Source organism: Podarcis pityusensis (assembly GCF_964106645.2).
Source record: "Podarcis pityusensis genome assembly, chromosome: 3".
In the NCBI taxonomy this organism is placed as follows: domain Eukaryota; kingdom Metazoa; phylum Chordata; class Lepidosauria; order Squamata; family Lacertidae; genus Podarcis; species Podarcis pityusensis.
Genome location: NC_138026.1, coordinates 14,208,580 through 14,214,579, shown reverse-complemented (window position 1 = coordinate 14,214,579; position 6,000 = coordinate 14,208,580).

Sequence of the window (6,000 nt, the reverse complement as noted above, 5' to 3'; positions counted from 1 at the left end):
CACAACACACACACGCCCTTGAAAGCAATGGAAGAGATTTCAGTTTCTATTCCTGAGAACATTCCCACCTTTTAAAAAGGTGTCTTAAAAATAAATCAGTGGCTAGCTGGTGAACAATCTCTCTGTGAAGACTAGCGTCATCTGCTTAAAAGTTTAATAATTTTATGCCACGATTATTAATTGATGGTTGGTTGAATTAGCAGGATCATCATTAACTCTGGGAATTTTGTGTACTCTCGCCTAGAGGCTGGATGGAGGGACTCATATAGTTCTTGCAATGTATATGGCTATCTTTAAATGCGTTCAGGGGAACAACCTATGACGTCATTATTGAGCCAGTTTTTTAAAACTAGGAATAAGGCATCAAAGTGTGTGTGTTTGTGTGTGTACATGCAAGTGTGCATATTTCCCCAGTTAGAATAAAATTTAGCTTTTGAAAGCAATGGTGTCTGTACACATCACATTTATAAGCTAGGCTGCACTTGTGAGAACAGAGTTATCATCTCTGGTACTAAAACAGTCATTAAAAATACCGCCTTGCACAGAGGTATACAGCCACATTCTTTAGCAGTCATTGATTGATTGATTGATTGTAATTGGCTAGCTGATATCCCCTTGGGACTCGTCCATACAAAAAGGAGGATGTGGAAAAAAAATACTTTCTGAGATGGGGTACCTGTTTGTTACACCAAGCTGAGGGTGGCATCAAAGAGTAGCCAGTTGCTGAACAGCAGTATGAGACAGAGCATGGGTAAAACATGAGACTCTTGATCTCTGGCTTGTGCATTTGAGCCCCACATTAGGCAAAAAGATTCCTGCATTGCAAAGAGTTGGTCCAGATGACCTTTGTGGTCCCTTCCAGCTCTAAAATTCTATGATTCTATGTTGAAGGAGCCAGGACTGAGTAAATCAGCCAGGCTGGTTGTGATCGGTCTGACGGTCAAGTCAGAAGCCAGGATCAGAGTGTGTGTGTGTGTCAATCTGGACACCAGGGGAAACCATGTCCCAACAATGTTCCCAGGTGTCTTTGAGCATCTTACGTGGCTTTCTACAAGAGCTAGCCAATGGGATCAAACTCTGGGGGCAAGCCTTGATTAGGAACAGAAAACAGAATGTAGAATGCTGTTTTTCAGGTCTTTTTAGTGGCTGAAATGCGGAAGACCTCCTGCTTTCAAGGCTCAACGCTCAGCACAAATTATCCACTTAATATGTGAAATCAATAAGGATGCAAACCAAGACTTTCTTTTAGGTAGGTTGCAATACAAAAAGTGCTTGGAATCTTTCCCGTGATGAAGTTCAGCAGAACCTAATCATACATGTTTGAGATTGCAATGTAAGCTATATAGCAAGTCCTTCTCTGCCTGATATCAATACTATTCTATAGTATACAGAATTACCATGTTATACTTACAATGGCTATATTATAGGTAAAGGTAAAGGTACCCCTGACCATTAGGTCCAGTTGTGGACGATTCTAGGGTTGTGGCGCTCATCTCACTCTATAGGCGAGGGAGCCAACGTTTGTCCACAGACAGTTTTTCCAGGTCACATGGCCAGCATGACTAAGCCGCTTCTGGCGAACCAGAGCACCACATGGAAACGCCATTTATCTTCCCGCCAGAGCGGTACCTATTTATCTACTTGCACTTTGACAGGAGCTGGGACTGAACAAGGGGAACTCATTCTGTCACGGGGATTTCAACCGCTGACCTTCCGATCGGCAAGTCCTGGGCTCTGTGGTTTAGACCACAGCACCACCCGCGTCCGGCTATATTATACTTAGATGTTATTTGAGATAAGCTCATTTATATGCACAGTTGTATTTTAATTGATGTTAGCCGACTTAGTTCGATCTGAGAAATAGCACACAATACGAGTGTTTAAATAAAAAAATTAAAGTTTAATGCTCATGGGGCTGGGATTTGTCCTTAAGGTTTTTCCTTGGTTTTAAATTTTAATGCTGTTATATAACCCATTGAAGTGTACAGGGACACTATAAATTATTTAGATGATGCCACGGAGGTGTGAATCAGTTCATTGATTTGCCATTCACTGTTCCCTTATCTCCTGGATGTGTTTGAGAGATGCAGTCTTTCCACTATTACTAAGCAACAGCTGCCCATCCTATCTGAGCCCCAGCTAGTGCCAGATGCCAATAATGATTAAATCTATAATTCAGGTATGTGTAAACCCAAATATATCCATGCAATTTGCCCTTGCCAGTGCATTGCAATGGGTAGACACCAGAGGCTTCAGTTTAAAATGCTTTTCAGCCTGGAATCTTGTGCAATGTCCTTTCCTCCAGCTGTGTGGGTTGTTGTGGTGAACAAACTGAAATTTCCTCAGAGAGGATGTGTGTGTACACACACAGACATGCAATTTTCTCAGAAATATTTGAAGGTGGGGATTTTTTTGAGCTTACCTCAGAGAGTTCCAGAAAAAAATCTACTTCTGCTTCATTGACTATGCCAAAGCCTTTGACTGTGTCGACCACAGCAAACTATGGCAAGTTCTTAAAGAAATGGGAGTGCCTGATCACCTCATCTGTCTCCTGAGAAATCTCTATGTGGGACAAGAAGCTACAGTTAGAACTGGATATGGAACAACTGATTGGTTCAAAATTGGGAAAGGAGTACGACAAGGCTGTATATTGTCTCCCTGCTTATTTAACTTATATGCAGAATTCATCATGCGAAAGGCTGGGCTGGATGAATCCCTAGCCGGAATTAAGATTGCCGGAAGAAATATCAACAACCTCAGATATGCAGATGACACAACTTTAAAAACAGAAAGTGAGGAGGAATTAAAGAACCTTTTAATGAGGGTGAAAGAGGAGAGTGCAAAATATGGTCTGAAGCTCAACATCAAAAAAACGAAGATCATGGCCACTGGTCCCATCACCTCCTGGCAAATAGAAGGGGAAGAAATGGAGGAAGTGAGAGGTTTTACCTTATTGGGATCCATGATCACTGCAGATGGTGACAGCAGCCATGAAATTAAAAGACGCCTGCTTATTGGGAGAAAAGCAATGGCAAACCTAGACAGCATCTTAAAAAGCAGAGACATCACCTTGCCGACAAAGGTCCGTATGGTTAAAGCTATGGTTTTCCCAGTACTGATGTATGGAACTGAGAGCTGGACCATAAAGAAGGCTGATCGCTGAAGAATTGATGCTTTTGAATTATGGTGCTGGAGGAGACTCTTGAAAGTCCCATGGACTGCAAGAAGATCAAACCTATCCATTCTGAAGGAAATCAGTTCCGAGTACTCACTGGAAGGACAGATCGTGAAGCTGAGGCTCCAATACTTTGGCCACCTCATGAGAAGAGAAGACTCCCTGGAAAAGCCCCTGATGTTGGGAAAGATGGAGGGCACAAGGAGAAGGGGACGACAGAGGACGAGATGGTTGGACAGTGTTCTCGAAGCTACCAGCATGAGTTTGACCAAACTGTGGGAGGGAATGGAAGACAGGAGTGCCTGGCATGCTCTTGTCCATGGAGTCACAAAGAGTCGGACACAACTAAACGACTAAACAACAACAATACCAGCTCCCTGATGTGGCCAAGAGGTCTTCATTTCTCTGCTTGTAAAATACTATAAAAGCCCCATGCAGGCTTACAGCAGTGCAAAGCTCTTTGCACATTGGCTTCCAGCCCAGCCACAGCTTCTCGCTACATCCACACAGATACAGGATGGCATATGTTCAGCTCAACATTTCAGGAAACGCTGCAAGGATGGTAGCCGGTGTGCAAAGCGCTGATATGCAGGTGCAGCTGTCTCTCTGTGTGTTTAGCAGAATGATCACTTGGTCCATTTTGTGCGGTTAATAAAGCTAAGCATAACAGCTCCTTTGACCCTGAAATTTTCTGAGAAATTCTTGCAGGCCCTGCAAAAACAGCAGAATAAAGGACATATCAGCTCCCAAAGTGACAGGGACCCTGTCTCCTTTCAATAAAAGTCCCACCACGTTCAACCAAGGGGCCAAAATTAAATTTTATTAATTTTAAACTTTATCTTAGGGATCATGTAGCCTCTGTATGTCGAAACAACAACAACAAAATCCTTCCAGTTGCACCTTAGAGACCAACTAAGTTTGTTATTGGTATGAGCTTTCATGTGCATGCACACTTCTTCAGATACACAGAGATTGTATGTGACAATCTCATTGCCCCAGATCTGATGGAGCAGGTTTTCAGTGTGGGTGCTAATCCTAAACATTGTAATGAGGGGAAATGGTAAGAAAAACGGTGTATACATATTTAGCAGAACACATTACGCTCTTGTTTCCGTCATGGTGTTCCATTGTGCCAGAAGCGGTTTAGTCATGCTGACCGCATGACCCAGAAAGCTGTCTGTGGACAAACGCCGGCTCCCTCGGCCTGAAAGTGAGATGGGCGCCGCACCCCATAGTCGCCTTTGACTGGACTTAACTGTCCAGGGGTCCTTTACCTTTTACCTAATGCACTAGTTGAACATTTCCTCCAAATTTCAAATTCCCCTCTGGCTCTGGTTCCAAGTTGAACATTAAATCAGTCCGCAAACTGCAATTTTGGAGGTGGAAAAGATATCGCATCAAATTATTCCCACCTGATGTAGGGTCAATACAGTACCCAAATTGGCAACACGGTTCTGTGAAGGGTGAGAATGGCACTTTTTGTTGTTGTTGCTGTGTATCTTAGTTTCTGATTTTTATTTCATATGAAATGGGACTATGTCTAGACAAGTATCTGGGGTGCCGTCCCCACATATGGAGAGTCTATCTTTTCTTGATATGCAATTAGAATAGCGGCTTGGAAAGATGATATCGCATGAGAGTAGCTGATCAAACAAGAACTAATGAATTCTTGCAGAGAGAGGGGAGGAGGGAAATCATTAAAACTCACGGCTCCAGTCCAAAGCTGGCTCATTTAATTCAAAATAAGGTAACAAATAGTTGATAACATTTCTCAGCAGAGTCTAAGGAAAGATTAACCAGCACTAGATTGAACTTTAAGCTCTGCTCCCAACATCAAGCTGCGTACCTGTTACTCGGCTTGATGAGCAGACTGGACAGCAGGCTCGGTCATAATTGCCTGTCTATTCCCAAATTGGGAAAATAATTTACTGCAGCCTTGGCTGAGCCCAGAATTTCAGCTTAGTGTTATTTAGCATTTATATAGCGGTTTCAAATTAATATACAAAGTGTTCCATAATCCTGCCCTCATTCATCCTCACAACCCCATGCAAGTGATCTCCTCTGTATTCACCCTTCAGAAAGAAATTGAGGTTGGGGCATAGGGGCTTGCGCAGAACTATCCAACAAGGGTTTTTCCAGACAATACAATGTGTAATTGAAGACCGACTGTGTTTCCATTGTACCTCCTATTTTACCTTATAAAATAAGAACTCTGTGCATCTTACAAAGAAAGAAAGAAAGAAAGAAAGAAAGAAAGAAAGAAAGGAAGGAAGGAAGGAAGAAGAAGAAGAAGAAGAAGAAGAAGAAGAAGAAGAAGAAGAAGAAGAAGCAGCAGCAGCAGCAGCAGCGTTCGGATTTGATATCCTGCTTTATCACTACCCAAAGGAGTCTCAAAGCGGCTAACATTCTCCTTTCCCTTCCTCACTCACAACAAACACTCTGTGAGGTGAGTGAGGCTGAGAGACTTCAGAGAAGTGTGACTAGCCCAAGGTCACCCAGCAGGTGCATGTGGAGGAGTGGGGAAGCGAATCCGGTTCCCCAGATTACGAATCTACAGCTCTTAACCACACTGTCTCTCAGAGTTTTATCGACACTGATAAATAACTACCTATTAAAAAAAAAAGAAAGAAAGCTGAGATTAGGGAGGCCCTTGGCCACAAAATTCCCCATCCCTAATCTATACTGTCTCATATTTCTGCTCCATATGGGGAAATTAAATAAAGTAGCTTTCAGGTGAGTGATGATGATGAGAAGCTTCTCATCTCAATGAAGTACTTGTCTTCAGGGAGGTGGTTGCTGTTGTTTTGCCAGTCAGCAAGGAAGTG